Below are 21226 nucleotides of genomic sequence, written 5' to 3' on the forward strand. Positions count from 1 at the left end.
AGAATATGTAAAATAACCGTGATATGACAAACACTATGGGAAATGTTTGACTACACCTACCCTCCTATTCCACTCCAAGTAATTACTCAAAGAAAAAAGAATAAATGTCCTTAAAGCTATTCATAGCAACTTAACTCTAAAAGCAAAAAGTTTGAAAAAATCAAATATTCATCAACAAAATAATGGATAAATACATTACCTTATATCCAAACAATGTACTTATATTCAGCAATAAAAAAAAAATGAACCACTGACACACAAAACAACATGAAGCATCTTAGAAACACATAAGAGTACCTACTATATGATTCCATCTACATGAAGTTCAAGATCAAAGGAAAACTAATCTATAGTGATAAAAATCAGAACAGTGGTTGCCTATATAGTGGGTGGAAATTCACAGGAAGGAAATTCAGGAAACCTTCTGGAATAATGGAAAAGTTCTAATTTCTGACTGGAGGTTATATAGATATATACATTCATAAAATCTAAAATTGCATGCTTAATAAGGAAGTGCTCAAAAAACAAAAGGATAGAGATGGGTCAAAGGGACATATTAGCCAATCGGAAAAGAACTCAATTGCCAAGACCAGAACAATTTAAACAACAAAATAAATAACATATTATTGAATTCTAACTGAAAATATAACAGACGTATTCATGAGTCCTTGCTGATATAAATAAAAGATTGAATAATAAGTAAAGGAGACAAATCCTTATGACAGAATTCCAAAAAATACACATAGATACCTTTCCTCCAAGAAGTGAAGCTAAATTTGCTTCCAAAGAAGAGAGTATGAAAAAAGAAAAGTGGTAACTCCTGATATGGTGCATCACCCTCCTTGTGCATATGACAAACTCAAAATAATGTATATTGAGCCAGAATTAAGTGGAAAATAAATTACTTTCCTGAAACTTGATTCCTTTATTTATTTTTTTAAATTTTTTAATCTTTATTTTTTTTTTAATTTTTTAATGTTTATTTATTTTTGAGACAGAGAGAGACAGAGCATGAACGGGGGAGGGTCAGAGAGAGAGGGAGACACAGAATCTGAAGCAGGCTCCAGGCTCTGAGCTGTCAGCACAGAGCCTGACGCGGGGCTCGAACTCACAGACCGTGAGATCATGACCTGAGCCGAAGTTGGACACTTAACCGACTGAGCCACCCAGGCGCCCCTATTTATTTTTGAGAGAGACACAGAGTGTGAGCAGGGGAGGAGCAGAGAGGCTCCAGGCCCCAAGCTGTCAGCACAGAGCCTGACCTCGGGCTTGAACTCACGAACCGTGAGATCATGACCTGAGCTGAAGTCAGATGCTCAACGGACTGAGCCACCCAGGCGCCCCCAAACTTGATTCCTTTAAAAGTTCAATACTCTTTTCCCCATGGCATATAATCCAGAGGTTATCAAACTATCTACAGTTTGAGGGCGCCTGGCTAAGTGTCTGACTGTTAATCTTGGCTCAAGTCAAGATCTCATGGTTAGTGGATTCAAGCCCCACATCATGCTCTGTGCAGGCAGCATGGAGCCTGCTTGGGAATCTCTCTCTCCCTCTCTCTCTCTGTCCCTCCTCTGCTCCTGTGCATGCCTCCTCCCTCCCCCTCTCTCTTTCTCTCTCAAAAATAAGTAAATAAACTTAAAAAAGAAACCAAAAAAATGAACTATCTACAGTTTGAAGGGGCCAGTTTTTCTTTTTAATTCTAATCCATTGCAGACTGATACTTCTATAAAAGACAAATTAATTACCAGAAAAATAGAATTTTTAAAAGGCACACAAGCTACAAGAACTCAAAATTTCATTAGATTTAATAAACACAAAATTGCTGTATTGAGTTGGTAGAAAATTTCTAAAGTTACTCTCAATTTCTGAATGTATTTCATCATGGATCAGTAATTTTGTGAACTGGCACTGGTCCACAGACCACATTATTTTTTAAGTTTATTTATTTATTTGTGTGTGTGTGTACAAGCAGGGGAGGGGCAGAGAGAGAGGGAGAGAGAACCCCAAGCAAGCTCCACACTATCAGCTCAGAGCCCGACGTGGGGCTTGAACCCACAAACCATGAGATCATGTCCTGAGCCGAAACCAAGAGTCAGACATTTAACCAACTGAGCCACCCAGGCGCCCCCCACAGACCACATTTGGAGAAGGAATTATACAGTTTGCAATGTAAGAAAGAGAAGGATTCATTAATTCACTTCATTCATTCATTCATTCATTCATTCATTCAATAAATACATGTCAAATGCTTACCATGTGTCGAGTACCGCCACAGGCAATAGGGAATCAGTGTGAATATGACCTACAACATCCCTAATCTCTTGAAGTTTATAATCTGGAAAAAAAAAGAAAGATATATTTTTTTAAAAAACCTAATAATTAAATCACCTGGGGAAAATATCAGAAAGGAGTATCAGGGACAAAGGTGATAGAAAAGTGTGATAGTGTCTGGGTGGCTCTTTTGGATTGAGGATCAGGGAGAACTTCTCTAAGAGGCTGACACTTGACTAAGATCTAAATGATTAAAAAAGATTTGGCCGTGTTAAGTTCAAACAGAAGAGTATCACAGGCAGAGGAAACAAGTGGTGCAAAACTCCTCCTAAGTACTTCCATTTCCGGCAAGATGGAGTGACAGATACAGGATTCACCCTCCTTCCTGAAACAACAACAAAAATTGGACAAACTGTATGAAACAATGGCTTTCATGACATTGGAAGTCAGGAAATGTAGGACAGTGGTCCCTGAGAGATAGGAAACCACTGAGGTAAGCCTCATGATCACTTCAGTTTAGGGCATGGAGAAAGCTTTCAGTCCCCAGAGAAGTGGGGGGAACACTAGGTAGAGTGTAGAGGTCCTTCTGAGTTGAGAAAACTTTGCTGGGAACACCAAGGCAATCAGAGTTCACAGGGCAGAGGAATAGAGAAAAGATAGCTATACAGAAGAAAGACTTCAAGAGATTTGCAGAGGATCTCCATTAAGTATTCACAAGGAGTAATAGTTAATAAGCCAACAAAGGACATGAAATAAAATTGTAAAAAATATACAATTAATCACAAAGAAGACAGAATAAGGGCACCTGGATGACTCAGTTAGTTGAGTGTCTGATTCTTGATTTCGGCTTAAGTCATGATTCCAGCATGGTAGGATCAAGCCCCACTTTGGGCTCCATGCTAAGTGTGGGGCTTGCTTAGATTCCTAGATTCTTAGAGTCTCTCTCTCTCTCTCTCTCTCTCCCCCCAACCCGCTGCCCCTGACCCCTCCTCATGCTATCTCTAAAACAAACAAACAAAAAGAACAAAAAACAAAGAAGACAGAATTAAAGGAAAGAGGACAAAAAAAATCAACATGACAAATAGAAAGCAAATAGCAATATGGTACGTTTAAAACCAACTGCATAAATAATCACACTTAATGTAAATGCTCTAACACTCCATTAAAAGATGGAGATTGTCAAACTGGATATAAATAAGCAATATCCAACTGCGACCTACAAGAAATGTATCAAAAATGAAGATGCAAATAGGTTAAGAGAAAGGATAGAAAAATTATAAACCATGGTAACAATCAAAAGAAAGCTATGTTAAATATCAGACAAATTGTACCTAGGGCAAAGTACATTAGCTGGGACATAAAGGGGCATTTCATAATGCCAAAGGGGTTGATTCATCAAGAAGATCCAAAAACCCTACGCGTTTGGGTTTTTTTAAGTTTATTTACTTATTTTGAGAGTGAGAACCGGGAGGGGCAGAGAGAGAGGGAGAGAGAGAATCCCAAGCATGCTCCACACTGTCCACAGAGCCTGATGAGGGACTCGAATTGACACACCAATCATGAGCTGAGCCAAAATCAAGAGTCTGGTTAACCAACTGAGCCACCCAGGCACCCTAAAGCCCTACAAGTTTAAACAGATAGTAACAGAGCTTCAAAATACGTGTAGCAAAAACTGATAAAAACTGCCAGAAAAAAAAATAGAAAACTCACCATTACAGTCAGAGATTTCAGCGCCTTTCTCTGCTGCCACCAGTGATACATTTGTTACAACTAACATCTCATTATCATCCAAAATCCATAGTTTACATGACTGTTCACTCTTGGTGCTGTACATTCTATGGGTTTTGAAAAATCTATAATGGCACGTATCCACCAGTGGAGTAACATACAGAATATTTTCATTGCCCTGAAAGTCCTCTCCTTAACCCCAACCCATCAGCCTCTGATTTTTTACTGTCTTCATAGTTTTGCGTTTTCCAGAATGTCATACAGTTAGAATCATACAGTAGTAGCCTTTCCAAAACTGGCTTCTTTAACTTAGAACATTCATTTAAGGTTCCTCCATGCTTTTTCATGGCTGGATAGCTCATATCCATTTAGCACTTAATAACATTCCATTGTCTGGATAGGCCACAGTTTGTTTATCCATTCCCCTAGTAAGGAAATCTTGGTTATTTCCAAGTTTTGGCAACTGTGAACAAAGTTTCTATAAATATCTGTTGTGCAGATTTTTGTGTGGACGTAAGTTGTCAAGTCCTTTGGATAAATACCACAGAGTGCAATTGAAGGATAGTATGGTAAGGATAGGATTTGTTCTGTAAGAAACCGCCAAACTCTCTTCCAAAATAGCGGTGCTCTTTTTCAGTCGCATCATCAACGCATGAGAGTTCCTGTTGCTCCACTCCCCCGCTGGCATTTGGTGTTGTCGGTGGTCTGGGTTTGGGCCATTCTAATGGGTTGTTTTAATTTGTATTTTCCTGAACGACAGCAAGATGCTAGGCATCTTTCATATGCTTATTTGTCTTCTGTATCTTTGAGGAGGTGTATACGCAAATATTTTGCCCATTTTTTAATTGTGTTGTTTGTTTTCTCTTTGTTGAGTTTTAAGCATTCCTTGTATATTTTGGATAGCAGTCCTTTATCAGATATGCCTTTTGCAAATATTTTCCTAAGTCTGTGGCTTGTCTTCTCATTCTCCGGCAATGATTATATATTTTAATGCAGCATCTTTTAACACTAGCTATGCCTTTGGTTCACCAAGTCTAGCCAGGTGTATATTGAAAAATAAGATAAAAATAAAAATATTGCCAGGAACACAAAATAACAAAATACACTAATACATACTGTCATCCAAGCATTTGCTTCTATATTTTCTCTATGCTGAGAAAATGTTAAAAATCCACTTAGACTTAGAAAATGGACAAAATGAATTCTGTTGAGGTTGTTCTTCAGTGAGTCAGATTTTTCCGTGTGATTGTAGGCACCCTTCGAGATCACGGAGTGAAGAGTAACAGAAAGATAATGAGAAGGGAAATAGAATTATATCATTTGATATTTTGCTCCCAGCAATCATTACTGTTACAGCATTTTAAAATTGTGGAAACTTTTAAGTTTTCCTTTAGGGAAATGGTTGTTGGTTTTAATTGTTGAAAGTAATGTGAGGGATCATTCCCACATACGCAGCTGAAGTTGTTAAACTGAAAGGAATGAAAATTTCCAGTCTTTTATCAGGTGAAAAATGTCCAGATCCTGCCTATCAGGTCATCTTCCCCACTCTTCCCTATCTACTTTCGTAAGTTTGGAATTTTCCATAATAATAAAGGTAAATTTTTTTTGAGAGAGAAAGAGCATGAGCAGGTGAGGGGCAGAGAGATGGGGAGAGAGAGAATCCCAAGCAGGCTCTGCACTGTGAGCGTGGACCCAATGTGGGGCTCAGTCTCACGACTGCGAGATCATGGCCGGGGCCAAGACAGAGAGAAGGACACTCAACCAACTGAGCCACCCAGGTACCCCCAAAGTTAGATTATTTTTAATGAATGCTTAAATATATTGAAATTTATCAATGTGGCTTATTCAACTGATGAACCATGTGGAAAACATCTAACAAAGCTTTCATCAAAGAAAATTTGAGGTAAGCCAAAGATTTAAATATATAAGATAAAGTAATAAAACTATGAGAAGTAAATATAGGGCAATTTCTTCCTTTTTGGAGAGGAGAACGCTTTCCTAAGCAATACACAAAACCCAAATTCCAGAAAGATTAGTGAGTTAAGACTGTATAAAAAAATGTTTTTTTCTGCACAGAAAAAAATACCAAACAAAGTCAAAATACAAATGATCAACTGGGAAAAATATTTCAACACATATGACAATGAGCTCATTTCCTTCATATATAAAGACCTCTTACAAATCTGTTATAAAAGGCCATTAAACCAACAGAAAAAATGACAAAGAACTTAGAGGCAGTTCATAGAAAAGAAACACAAATGGTTTATAACATGAAATCATCAAGAAATGAAAAGTATAATGTCAGTGTTATACAGTTTTTCATTTATTGGAAGCAATTCTTAAAATCTATGTCATTAAGATAGACATTTAAGTGAAAAAAAACCAAGATATAGACCAATCTATACAGTGTGCCTCTACCTGTTTAAAAACAACTATATTTATAAATATGTGTGTAGGGGCGCTTCGGTGGCTCAGTCAGTTGAGGTTCTGACCCTTGATTTTGGCCCAGGTCGGGATCCTGGGGTCATGGGAGTGAGCCCGACCATGGCCTCCACACTGAGCATGGAGCCTACCTAAGATTCTCTCTCTCCCCTTACCCCTCTCCCACTTGCATGTGATCTCTCTCTAAAAAAAGTAAAAAATAAATATATGTGTGTATATACATATATATGTATGCATGCTTAGATTTGCATAGAACATTCTAGAAGAACATTATGCAAACTGGTTACTGTGGTTTCTTCCATGGTGGGAGTCTGGAAATTTTGGATGAAGAATAAATATAACTTTTCAACCTGTGTTTTTCCATAATGTTTAAAATTTTTTTTTGAGGGGAGGGCACAAGTGAGCAAGGGACAGAGAAAGAGAGGGAGAGAGAGAGGGAGAAGCGGGGCTCACTGAAGTGAGGCATGAGCTCACCCTAAGCTGGGCTCAAACTCAAGAACCATGAGATCATGACCTGAGCCAAAGTCAGATGCTTAACCAACTGAGCCACCCAGGCGCCCAAGTAATGTTTAAATTTTTAAATGAATGTCTGCATCACCTTATCAGTGAAGTATAATTAATAAAACAAACTAAATTATTTTATTCAACAAGTATTTTCTGAGCATCAGTTTTATACCACTCACTCTTTTAAGCACTGGGAGTACAGGAAGTGGACAAAAACATGAGTCTCTGTCCTCAGAGCTCTAATGTGCTCCTGGGAGGAAAATAATAAGTCTCTGTTGAATTCCGTTCAGTCTAGTAATTTTGACCACAATTTCATGAACATTTCCTTTGGACGTCCCTTTAAAAGGGTGGACCTACGCCAGCCGACTCCATCTTGTTCTGTGTCCTTCATCTTGACCACGCCTCCTCCCCTTGAGTAACCTCCCGCTCACCTGCCTAACAGGACTCTGACCCTTTCCCAGCCAATCGGCTGAGGCCACAGCCATTACCTCACCAACTGCCCCTAGGCCCCAATAAAACCTTTGTCCTTTTGAAACTCGCTCTCTCTCCCCGGTATCTCACCCCTGCGTGGGTGCAGGTAGGGGATTGAGCTCGAGCTAGCTCAAATAAAGGCTCTTTGCTTTTGCATCGGACTCGGCTCCCTGGCGGTCTTTGGGGATCACGAATTCTGGGCATAACACCTTGTTTTATTTAAGTGAATATATTCAATTTCATATAACATAGTTACTATAGTTTCTTATTGATACAACTCTCATTGTCATAATTTGGATAGACTTTGCTGACTTAGGAGAAGCAAGACAAGGTTCATCCTTTATGCCTCCACGTGTATTCATAATGTTTAAGAATTTTGTGCTCCTTGCAACAAAACATTGCTCATTCTCTATCTTTGTTTTACAGTTTACATATTGAGAGTTAAGAAACTTCTCACTCCCTTGCCATTTAATTTGGTTTTTTATGATTTAAATCTAATTTATGCCCTGAGGATTCAGAACAAAGACAATTCCAAAGTCACTTACTATTCTCATTTCCATTGCACCTCCATATCTTTTCCCCTAGATATAAACAATTAGGCCAACAAAAATGTAAAATTATGGCTGTCAAGACTGTTTCACTTGTTAAAAAAAATATGCATATTTTGGTTAAATGATGGAGTAAGTGAAAGAACAATGTTTCTAAAGCATGTTTAATGAACCCTAAGATTGTTTTGTTCTGCCAGGAAGGTAGTTCCTTGGCCAATAAATTGGGGAAAGCTGCTTATTAAATTTCCCTACAACTAAACATTTTCTCCTCGTTGGGGATTTATAACACATGTCAGCATATCAGTGGCCCTAAAAAAAAATCCCTCAGTGAAGAAGTTTGCCTAATTTTTGAGCCTCTCTATCTTCCTCTCTTCTCTCTGCCACAAGTTAGCAATATGACCTCAAGAAAGACTCAGATTCTCTCCACCCTCACGGTTCCTATGTCTAAAATCTAAGTGTTGATGCCAGATGATGTGTGAGGTTCCCATTCTACTTTATCATTCTAGATTCTTGGTTTCACCTCAGAAAAATTAAGCAACTTAGACATTCAGTGCTGTTGAATTGTTCAAAACACTGTCAAGTAAAAAACTATCAGCTATTAGGGAATTCCATGTATGCTTTAAGATTGATTAATGTGATAGGGAGTGATACTCAACCTAAAACACAGACTGGTGCATCATAAATAACAAGCCAAAATAGTTTAAAGCTCTTTTCAAGGCTACTGAGCATAACCTCAGAAGACGACATAAAGAAACACTCTTAGACACCAAGCGGCACAAAAAAGTATTCATTTAGGATCTAATTTTTTCTGGGAAACAGAAAAAAAGTTTAAAGTTACCTTTTTGAAAAAACAACTAAGAGTAATATTTATGAGTAACTATTCACATGAACAACTTTGTCATGACTTCCTAGATCAGTCATACAAAAAAGAAAATAGGATTCTCTACTCATTTGAGTGCCAAATAGTTCCATGCTAGCATTGTGTTATGAAAGGTCAAATGCCTCCAAAGACTGAAGAAACAAATGATAAAAAGAATAGATTTCCGGACAAGTCTATGCTAGTTAAGTCATCTCCTGACATCAGAGGAATTTATATTCTCAGCTCAAATCAGGACCAGTTTCAGTTTTGAACCTTTGTTTTCCTCTCCACAAATTCTAGAGCACTTTTTGGCCCTGCTCTGGAATCCATGCTGCTAAAATTTTGTATTAGCTCATAGCTAACCCGAAGTTTCCATCTGTACGAATTACAGCACAACATACCTCTGTCTCAAGGAGCATGCTCTTGTTTCCCAGGCAAGAAGAAAATGAAAAGACTAAGTATGTGTGGGGTGGGAAGAACTGAAATTCCATTTTACCGACCAGAATACTTCCTCGTAGGGATAATCCCCTCTGATACAACACGTCAATAACCAATAACAACAAATGCAGCATCCAATTTTTTTTAAGTATGCTACAAAGGAGATCCAATTCAAACCACTCCCCCAGAACAAAATATGATGGGAAACAACCTTCTTTTTTAATAGAATACCAACAGGACATTTGAAATTATAGCCTCCCTTTCCACTAACACTCTGCCCAAGAAAGTTCTACTGGTTGCAACTCTAAAACCAATCCAAGAATTTTCTCTTACAGTGCCCTTCACGAGTATGTTCAGCCACGGAACCAGGTTTCCTAAGTGCTGCTTACCTCTTGACTTGTATCACTATACATTGCCTCCGAGACTCCCAGGGGCAAAAATAGCCTTGCTTAGTTCTGAAGTTTGACACAGCTTTTTCCACAGTCTATTAGCTAAAGGTGAACCTTAGTAAATGAATCTTTTGTTTCCATGTTTTAAAGACACAGCTCCCCCCAAGAACATTCTGCTACAATTTCATTAATTCACATTTATACACATGCAACTAAACAATCAAGGACCATGACATTTTCATACCTGATACCCTGCCAGACATTTGGCCTGATAACTTTTTATGAAGCAAATTCAACTTCTGGGGAAAGCCTGTGAATGACAAGTAGTTATCTGAGAGTCTAAGCTTAATAAATCAAGAAGATAAAATTTGTTGTTTTGTGTGTGTATTTAAAAACTTTCTGATTAAAAAAATCTTGAAAAAGTTTGAAGAGATTCTCTCCTTCAGGGATTTAAGCATTTTGTGGAAGTTGTGAGGCAATTCCCACCTCTTCTATGCCAGTTAAGAGTGCCCTTCTCCACCTCCATCTTGTGCAGACTTCCAAATCATCAAGCCTTTGACAGAAAGACATTTAAAATGAGGAAAACTGAAATAACCTTACAAAATAAGTGATGCAGTCTTTGCTGTTGGGTAGTTAATATTTAGAGGGTCTAGATCAGGCATTCGTCACCTCAAGGTTGGGTATGTAGGCCAACTGGGTCGGCGATCTGAATTAGCTCTCAGTTGGAAAGATCTGACTGGCTAATGCACACATTGGTGTTAGTAACTCATAACAACGTAAAGACCTTTCTCTTCTAAGAATGTGTCCATTTTAACCCAGATATAACAGTGAAGAACATCTAGGACTCAAGAAATCTAGGCAGTGAACTGAGTGGTATTTCCAGCAAGCTATGCATAGCAATCACAACAAGCTATACACAGAAATCACAAAATCTCTTTGGATTTCGGCTCTCTATCCATTAAGTGGCAGCATTAGAGTAAATGGGGTCTAAATTCCCTCTTAGCTAAAATAGGTTTGGCATCTGATTCTATGGTGTGACATTGACACCAGGCACCTGAGACAGACGAGTAGGGGCCTCCCAACCTACGCAAGTGTAAGGTTAAGAATACTTGCCTGACGGGATAACCCACTGAGGCATAGAAAATGATTAAACTTGAACTCAAACTTCACCTTGATGATAAATCAGTAGAGACAACTTATTAATAAAGGCCAGGCAAGAGAATGCTCCAAAGGGGGAAAACCTCCTGTAGCAGACAATAAACTAGAGTGCTAGACTCAGCTCAGCCATTTCTGGCTTGGACACACCATGGAACCATTCTGAGCCTCAGTTTCCTCAATGGATGTGTTACTATCTGGCCCACATACGGACAGCACAAAGTCTTTGTATCAATATAAGAAAATGCACATACACAACGCTCAGTTAATTGTAAAGCAGCCACAGCTCAGAGCTTCCACGTGAATAGGCATTTAGGATTTAGAAGGACATCTCCATGTGAAAGAACAGAACAAAAACAAAAAAGCTAGAAAAACATTTTTGAAGAAGCAGCTTCCTACTTGCCCAATCCTAAGCTATAGACACTGAAACGTCCATAGGTGAAACTTCTCCAGGCTCTCCAAGAGAATAGAGGAGACTGTCAATGGAAAGGTCTCCATAATAAAAAGACTGCTAAACCTAAGTCTTTGTCGTACTTGCTCAACGCCCCGGAGGATGCAAGCAAAGAATCACAGGATCTTTCCTTTACACCAGGAGACCGGACACATGCCGAGGAGGTAAGCACAGGGTAGAGGTCAGTGGACACATTAGTCCAAGGTACCCGAGTAATCATAAAGAAGAGGTACAGAATCTGGGGGTAGGGGGAAAGAAAAGATATTTGGCCACAGCCAAGACTGCCTGGGGACTATTGATTGGGGTGAACAAGGGAAAAAAGAAGAAAGTTTTTCTTACCTGAATGACCAGCTGGCCAGGAAGAGAAGTATTAGATACCAAAGCTAACTTGACCCAGGGACAAGCACAAGTACACAATATCAATGTGTAAGACAGTATGATTGGACAAAGTGCTGTCAACCCCTAAATGAGGGAAGAAGAGAATCTAATGGCTGTTCTAAACATGACACCTAACCAAGTTCATTTGTTTTGATCAACTTTCCACGAATTTTCGGAAGAGTATAAGAAAAACATCCCAAGAACGTTGGGTAAAAATTCAACTTTAAACATGACGATAAATAATGTCAGTGCATATGGGTAACCCTGCTGCCAAGAAGAAACTGAGTGGGGAACTAGAGTTAGATCAAGACTGGAAGGATGTGTGTTCTGATCATTTTGTTGAACAACAGTTGAAAAAATTTGAAGCCAGGGAATTTCCCAAGAGAGAAACTCTGGAGGCAGCAAGACAGAGAGCCAAGAAGTAAATCAGAGTAGACGCTATAGTTGAAAGGCTTAGGGAGAAATTTAAGAGAGATAGAGCATAATGCCTTAAGGTAGAAGTGGTAGAAAGCCCTGAGTCCTGAAGTCTTATAGAAGTGATAATTTGGATATATGATCCATCCTGAAAGAGCTGATTCCAGGAGGATGAGTACAGAGAAAGACCCCACATTTGACCAAAGTGGAGCCTTTGAGAGCAATGGTAAGAAACACGAGCCTGTGGGGCATAGACAGAGGTCCTCAATGCCCGAAGTCAGTCCAGGATCAGGAAGGGAAGCTCTTGCTGGTTGGCTCCCAACGCAAAGCACACAGGAGTCGATACTGAATGCAAAGTAAAAATGACCACACCCCATGTCTAGAATGCTGCTGCTAGGAAGAATACCAAAACTTGAAAGCGAAGTCACCTCAGAGAGCATCCCTGAGGCTTACTTGCTCTGCTCACTTACTCTGCTTTGGTAAATGCTCTGGTGTCTCTCTCCTCGCACTAGCTTGCTGGCTTCTCAGCTCCGAATAGCTGGCGTTCCTCTCAAGGCAATGGATTTATTTGTACATAACTTTGGAACGTTTACGAGTGTTCACAAAATGAAACTAAATGGTACTCTTGTCCTAGCTCAAACCTTGTTTGACAATTCCCTCTCAAGTCCCCATTACCTACGCAAAAGTGGCTCTACTTGATTAATCAAGTTGAAAACCCAGCCACAGGAAATCTCGGCAATTTGTGTTCCAGGGTGAAATCTAGTTCTAGCTGGAAAACTTTGGCCACATTTGACCAAGAGACTTCAAGTTCAGATCCTTCTCTTTGACAGATGGCTGTAACTAAATCTAACCAAGAAAAGGTACCGTTAATTCATATGATATAAGGGACCTTAAAAGGTATTCTTGTTGGTTCTCTTATAATAAAACACCTGGAAAATATTAGGTATTCAATAGGCATGTGGTAAATGTTGAATATTCAAAAACAGGCTCCCATCACATTATATGATTTACATTCAGACTCACTAGTGAGAACAATCATTTGCCTTTTTTTTTTTTTTTTGGCCAGGACGGCAAGAGAGTGTAGGATTTATGGTCCAACAAGGAACCAGAAAATAAGGCTTCTAGCAAAATTTGCTTCAGACTTTCAACAGGTGGAAAGAACAAGGTCGTTATAACTGACCTGCAATTTAAATGAATTGATAACATGTTCTTGTTGCAACCATTAATTTGCTAAATGAGCAGAATCGTCAAATATGTTCCAGAAGCAAACCTCCCCAATACTATGCTATACTCTGCAGTATCCAAACAGAATAATCATAAACAAGTAGCCTAAAAAGTATGGTTTCTGTGTTGGAAGCCATTGGCTCAATTTTTGAAAAGATTAAAGGTCTTACATTAAACGTGACTTAGTGTAAGCTCACCACTTCTAATCTATAGGAATGAACAATGTTAAATTGAGGCTCCTGGGAAGTATTCTGAGTCAGCTTCATTTCTTTCCTGAGAGGTCTGTATTTTCCTATTTTAAACCAAGGTTCAGTATCAATATACACATTTGCCCATAAGTAGTTAAGTGTTCTGTTTCTCTCGGACATTACAGAAGAGTGCACGAGACTCCTAAGAAAGCATTTTCCTCCATGAGAGGAAAAAAAGAACTCCTACCCTGTTCAAATTTGAAATCAAATTTCACAAATTTCTGCCGAGCATTTTCAAAGAGAGTATATAAAATGAATAACAAGTCTAAAGAAAACTAACTATGGATCAATTAAAAAGGGAAGCAAAACTATATTTTTAGTTTTGTGCAGATTAAGTGATTAGCCTCACACAATGATGTTTTCCTACTAAAAGAATGTTGTTCTCCTAGGGGTAATTATGGTAATAAGAATTAGGGTAATTTAAACTCTATTGAAAAGGGGATTTAAGAGATTTTTTAAGGAGATTCTTATGTTGCAGAGAAACCCAAGAATATGCTTGAAATCCTGGTTATTTGTGCTGTCATTAATAGCTATGCAGGAACCGCATTAATTTTATGTATCAAAGGGATCAACAATTATAGATTAACCCACTATAATCACCTGATATCTCTTTAACTGGAGAGTTTCCATTTGCTAGATGCTTAGATTGCAGTTGTAGATTTTATACTGATGGTCCCAAAGTACCATCACATTACATTATTTTCCAAATCAGAATATTTAAACTTTTCTTCCAATATACAACTTGCGGAAGAAAATATCCTCCCAAGTAGCCACAAACGTTTCATGTCTAGCAAATGACCACATTGATCCAATAATCTGGAATCCCTAGCTAGATTCAATTTATGAAAGGATGCCCTTTTATGGATTTCGCAACAGCCTGATTTTCATTTTGTAAATGTCTTTCATTGTTCAGTGCCTTTATTCATCCGCATTCAATGATGAAGTGACTCTACTGTTAAGGGCCCAATGCCACAGGTTAAATCAGATAAATGAGTCATGCCGGATCTGCTCCCTAAAAGTGCTTGCCAGCAATACGGATGAGTTTATCACTAGCACTTAAAATGACTTTTATTCTTTCCCCTTGTATGTTTTCTAGGGCTGTAGTAACAAAGTCCTACCAACTGGGTGGCTCAAAACAACAAGAAATTATGCCTTCACAGTTCTGGAGACCAGAAGTCTGAAATCAAGATGTTGGCAGGGCCCTGCTCCCTCCTAAACTGTAAGGGAGAGTCCTTCCTTGCCTGTTCCTAGACTTCTGGTGCTGGGTGGCTATTCATTGGCATTCGTTGGCTTGCAGCTCTGTACCTCCAGTCTCTGTTTTCATCATCGCACGGCATTCTCCCTGTGCGGCTGTCTTTACAAGGCTGCCTTCTTATTAGGACACCAGTCGTATTGGATTAGGGGTCCAATCCATGATGAAACTCACTTTAATTCAACTAATGACAACCACAACTACTTTATTTTCAAATAAGGTCACGTTCTGAAGTACAGGGGGTTAGGGCCCCAGCATATCTTTTGGGGGGAGGGAGGCACAACTGAGCCAATAACACCCCCTAATACCTTTAATCCTCCTCTGCCACAAAGCTCTTGTATGCCAAATGAGTCTCTACATGGTCAGAAACTGGAATAGGAGTGAGGACAGAAGTCCCCATTGGTTTATAATGTGTTTGCTTTCTTCCACACCATACAGCATGCTGGTTGGGAATTTTTATCCCAGTTTTTATAGATGAGAAGACTCACGTTAAATGGCTCAGTTGGTAGCACCCAACTGTTACACGTCACGGGCAGCCTGGGTCTCCTCACTTCTGGCTCTCAGCTGTCCCCACTAATACATAGAGCCTAATATAAAGGCCCATCCAGTAGGAGTCCACTGACACTCAAAATGCAAATTGAATGTTTTCAAATCAGATAAGGTATTATTATAAAAGGGTCCCAAGAAGGATCCTTGTGGTGATGAAACTGTGTACCTTGACTGGGGCTGTGGATAGCCCGGGGATTGTCCTGAGCGCCTTGAATGCCATTGTCCCCCAGGCCTCTTTCCTGCCTGCCAGTTTGGGTGATGGTCCCCACATAATCCCACCAGACTGCCTAGAAGTTGGCTACGGTGACAACCATACATGCCATCGTGTCAGGGCATGGGAAATTAGCTGAAGAAAAAGGAAAAATTCCTTTTTATTACCTCCTCAGTCAGGAAATGGAAAGGAAGTTCACTTAAAGAGATTTCAAAGTAAACGATGCATCTGCTCAGACCCACGCTTAGCCTCCTAATTCTTGGCCTGGAACCACTAGTTTATGTAAGAAGATCTCTAGTGTGAATGAAAACAACAGAGGGCCCGGTAGCACAGTGGTCAGGCCACAGGGGAGACACACAGAGATCTGGGTTTGAGCCCCGTCTCTGCCCCTGCATTGTGTGGGGGTTTAGACAGAGTACTTTTCCTCTCTGGCCTTCAGGTTCACGGAGATGCCAACGGTGCTGTCGCTTAGGGTTGTTTCGAGCAGTGACTGAAATTGTTCATGTAGAGTGAAAGTGCCAGTTATAGTGCCTGGAACACATAGCAAGTGTTCAATAATATCATTGGTCTTTATTCAGTGCTCCACACGTGAAATGTTCAGAAAATGCTACGGACTCAATTCAAAAGTCTGTTGTGCCTCTATTTCTAGTTCAGTTCATACTCCCCCCTGGGCTGTTTGGGCATGAGGTTTCTTGTCTGTTAGGTTAATTCTTGCGTTTCTAATCTTAACTCATTTTCATTAATGTATTCAGACATTTTTGAAAGGGTTTATCCACATTCTAGTAATTGGGTGAATTTAAGCTAGCTGAATTTCACTTTTCAAATGCTTCTATTTCAACAGTCATTCAGTTTGGGAGCCCTGGCTTTGGCTCGCAACCGTTCATCTTTTGCCTCTTTGGCAAATATCTCTCACTTGATCATTTCTGAGACAAAGGAGATTTGCTCACTACCTAGAAACCCAAATATTTGATTCCAGTTTAGTCTCTGATCGGCGACTCCTGCATAGTGACAGGCTGGCACCATGAGATGGGATGGCCAAGGCCCTACAACAAGAATTATTTCTTGACTTCACAAAAACGTTTTTCTGATCTCTCCCTATGTATGCCAAGATGGTAAAGATAAATCAATATGCCCTAAAAGAATTAATTTATCTTGGGGCAACTGGGTGGCTCAGGTGGTTAAGCATCCGACTCTTGATTCTGGATCAGGTCATGATCTCTTGGTTCATAAGTTTGAGCTTGTGCCAAACAAGCCGCACTGTTAGTGCAGAACCTCACTGAGATCCTCTCTGTCTCTCCCTCCCTTTCCCTCCCTCTGTCTCTCTCTCTCCCTCAAAAATAAATAAATAAACATTTAAAAAAATTAAGTAATCTACTCTTATGCTGTCAAGTCTAAATTTAATTTAGAACTATTAACTATTGAATTCACTGTTGAACTTGCCAGAAAGTCATCAAATACAGGTTTAGAGGCAGTTATACATCATCCAAAGAAAATAACCCATTCTTATGTGATTATAGGCACTAATGAGACCAGTCAGTCCCAGGTAAGATCTTACTTACTTATTCTCACTTCAGAGCTTTCACATTACTCCATACCAGTCTTAATCTCAAAAGGAATCCCCATACAAAGGTTAAACAACACAAATTGTGTCATTTCTTAGATTGCAATGAACACAAACATCAGCACACTATAACTAAGAAGCTACTTTTGTTTCATTCATTCGTTTATTTTAAATTATTTATTTATTTTAGAAGGAGAGGGTGTGAGCCAGGGAGAGAGGCAGAGGGAGAGAGGGAATCTTAAGGAAGCTCCATGCTAAGTGTGGAGCCCAGCAAGGGGCTTGAGCTTATGACTCTGGGATCACGAGCCGAGCTGAAATCAAGAGTCAGCCACACTTGGGGCACCTGGGTGGCTCATCGGTTAAGCGTCTGACTTCGGCTCAGGTCATGATCTCACGGTCCGTGAGTTCGAGCCCCGCGTCGGGCTCTGTGCTGACAGCTTAGAGCCTGGAGCCTGTTTCAGATTCTGTGTCTCCCTCTCTCTCTGCTCCTCCCCCGTTCATGCTCTGTCTCTCTCTGTCTCAAAAATAAATAAACGTTAAAAAAATAAAAAAAAAATAAAAAAAAAAAAAGAGTCAGCCACTCAACCCACTGAGCCAACCAGGCACCCCTGCTTTTGTTTTGTTTTTGGTGGAAAATTAAAAGAGGGTTAAATTTTTGTTCACTTATTTTAATTCAACATTTACTTTGTATTCAGATGACTAAGGTAGTCCAGATATGCTCCACTAATGGAAAATGTGGCAAAACAATAGGAAAGTACAAAGACAAATGTAACTATCAGCTATAAATCCACTAATCATATAGTAACATTTAACATATTTACATCAATCTTGCTTCTCTACAATATTTTTTCATAGTTGACAAGGTTGTGCTTCTGCGTTTTTTGCTTAGCATTAATAAATGACAATACTTCCATAAGCATCACTGTATTGATGGTATTCCTTTATTTATTTATTATTTTTTATTTTTTAAAAAGATTTTTTAATATTTATTTTTGAGAGAGAGAGACAGAGCATGAGTAGGGGAGGGGCAGAGAGAGAGAGAGAGAGAGAGAGAGAGGGAAACAGAATCTGAAGCAGTTTCCAGGCTCTGAGCTGTCAGCACAGAGCCAATGTGGGGCTCGAACTCACAACCCATGAGATCACAACCTGAGCCAAAGTCAGATGCTAAACTGACTGAGCCACCCAGGCGCCCCTGGTATTCCTTTATTTAGATATACTGCCATGAGCTTAACTATCCTGATAATTAGGCTTATAACATTTATTTTTAATACATAATTTTTTAAAAGAATCATGCTTCTTTATGTAATTTAGAAAATACTGAAAAGCAAAAAGAAGAAAAGATAGGGGCTCCTGGATGGCTCAGTTGGTTGAACACCTGGCTCTTAATTTTGACTCAGGTCATGATCCCACGGTCATGAGATCGAGCTCCGCCTTGGGCTCCACGCTGAGTATGGAACCTGCTTGGGATTCTCTCTCTCCCTCCCTCTGCCCCTCTCCCCTGCTTGCACTCTCTCTCTCTCTCTCTCTCTCTCTCTCTCTCTCTCTCAAATAAAAATAGTAATTTGTAAAGAAGAGAAGATAAATTGGTAGTTAAATTTTTTAACGTAGCTGTGATGATTTGAAAGCTGAAGAAAATACCCTGACAACTGCCATTTCGTGAAGATCCACGAAGCAGCAGGCCCTGTGCAGTCGGATTTGTGATCTTTACGTACAACCCAAAAAGCTCAGAGTGTTATAATCACTGCACTACGGGTCCAGAGTTCACAGAGCTAGTAAGAGATAAATACAGATTTTTAATAGCTGGGTCTGACCCCAAGTTTATGTATTCTCCTGGCTGTGTCATACTGCTGTCCCATAACCACTCCGCTCAACCGCCATGTTTATGACCACCACCTCCAGTCTCCACTGTATCTCCACCCTTAGGGTTTCTTATCTCCATTGCCATGTCTTTTGATCCCATTCCTACATACCTTTTCTTCTCTCTTCACCTTTATGTTCTCCTCCTCTCCTGCTTCACTTTGACCTCCAGCAAGCATTTCCTTAAGTATCAGGGTAACAGAGGTAAAGCAAAGGCTACCCTACGACGATCATTGTATGAACAATCCCAATCATTTATCCATTCAACAAAAACTGAGAGCGTACTATGTGGTACACACTCTTTTGACTGCTCAGAGTATAGTAACTCCCCCATTTGTATAGGATTGTTTTCAACACCAAGAGCTCATATTTTAAGGATTTTCTTCATTTTCACCATATGAAACACGCGTGCAAATTGTCAACCTGTGTTTGCGTTACCAGTTCACACAGACTAGCCGTCCATGCTGGATGGAAAGCAGAAGTGAGCCGTTCGAGAAGGATACGCGAGTCAAAAGGAAAGTCTCAGGCAATAGTCATGAAGTAATTTCTTATCGCTTATTGCCACAGAAAACTACCGCAAGCAAGAACTTCCTATTTCCATACTCAGCTGATGTGTATTTGCTTAATGCAGCTTGCCTGCAATAGTTTATACACAGACCCTCTCCACAAAACACCCTTAATATATATAAGGAGAGGAAAGGAAGAAAATCCAAACATCGATTAAAGAATGAGTACCTCAACAAATACATACACTGAAGTACTATTCCTCCTCATTTGCGTGAAAGAAACCCATATTCTTTCTGTTCCTATTTTCTATGTAAAATTATTAGCGTAGAGGAATCAGGTTCTATATATGACTATGCAATGCCTAGGACAGTACTAGGAACATCCAGGCCCCTACAGACAAATAAAATCTACTACTACAGTCAAAGATGCCTTGGAGAGTGACAACTCTGGCTTCTGCAATTAAATTTCTTTCACATATACACAATCAAAGAAAAGCAAATGCTCCAAATGTACTTGGTAAAAACCTGGGAACCAACACTACCTAAATTCTCATTTTTATACAGGTATTTTTTCAAGCCTGTGAGCTTTACTGACAGTAAAATCCCTTCTAGCTGCCCGCGTACAAAAGGGGGATTCTCTACAGAGAACACAGCTTCACAAAAGAGGGTGGCCACAGAGTGTTTCCCCAAGCAAACTCCTCAGGACCGAAACAAATGCTGAATTGTGCTTTTCTAAATCAAACCCTTGATCTGCAGTCCAAGCAACCGTCAATACAACATCCATTTAAGAAAGAGAAAAGAAGAATGAGCTTACAACCATTATCTAATTCTAAGAGAGCTAAAGAGCGACTTTAACACGGACTTCCCAGCAGCAGGTTTATGAAGAGCTGAGCAAACATCTTATCCCGAGAGTCACATTTTATTTTTTTAATTTTTTTTAAAGTTTCGAAAATTTATTTTGAAGGGGAGGGGCAGAGAGAGAGAGAGAGAGAGAGAGAGAATCCGAAGAAGGCTTCCCGCTGTCAGCACAAGAACCTGATTCAGGTTTCGATCTCATGAACCATGAGATCATGACCTGAGCGGAAACCAAGAGTCGGATTGTTAACCGACTGAGTCATCCAGGTGCCCCCGGAGTCACATTTTAAAACTCATCACCATTCTGAAGAGAGTGCTAGCATAGCAATTCCTTTGCCATCTTGACAAGCCAAGCAATGACTTCTGATACATCAGCCAAGGAGTGACTTTACTTACATGCAAGAAAAAGAGGGTAAATCCAAGAGCTGGCTAGTTATCCCTGAATTCGGAACACTCATAATCCACTGAGGCAAAGGTTGAGGGTTCCACTCTAAGCAACCACAGCTCTGGAGACTCAGTCTACGCAGGACTAGATTAGAAGCTGAGCACGGAGTAAAGCTCTTTCGAAAGAAGAGGAAGTATTTATCATCTCTACTTCCTCAATTTTCTTGTTCTTCCCTCTTATTGTTATTGATCCTTTCCTGGATTCCCAAATCCAGGGCACCGTGCACACAAAGTGGGTGTGTCCCATCTATCTGACTTCACGTATCCCTAAACGCTGCACAGTGGATTCATTTCCCAGGACACATGTACAAAACACTACCTGGTGCTACTTTCCTGTTTTGGAGGCAAAGATGTTTACGCACAGGCGTGGAGGGTGGGAACGTTCGCCAAGCTGTTCTCAGTGTGGTTAGTGGAGATGCCACTTGGTAACCATCATCCTCTTTTAGGCCCGGTCTTACTTCAAATTTCTCT

General features: G+C 39.8%; 1 protein-coding gene across 9 annotated transcripts in view; it reads right to left on the minus strand.

The window, feature by feature from the left end:
* Positions 1 to 20849, minus strand: part of IPCEF1 (interaction protein for cytohesin exchange factors 1) — a 180657-nt gene extending 159808 nt beyond the window's left edge. For 8 of the 9 annotated variants that reach the window (XM_042940118.1, XM_042940112.1, XM_042940121.1 and 5 more), the window contains exons 1-2: positions 20708 to 20849; positions 2254 to 2335 (exon numbers count right to left, since the gene is read on the minus strand). The gene's annotated coding sequence lies outside the window, so the exon portion shown is untranslated. Of the gene's footprint in view, positions 1 to 2253; positions 2336 to 3981; positions 4448 to 20707 lie in introns of those variants that run through there. The other variant, XM_042940113.1, reaches the window with a different exon arrangement.
* Positions 20850 to 21226: the final 377 nt, after the last annotated feature.

Source organism: Panthera leo, chromosome B2 (genome assembly GCF_018350215.1).
Source record: "Panthera leo isolate Ple1 chromosome B2, P.leo_Ple1_pat1.1, whole genome shotgun sequence".
NCBI lineage: Eukaryota > Metazoa > Chordata > Mammalia > Carnivora > Felidae > Panthera > Panthera leo.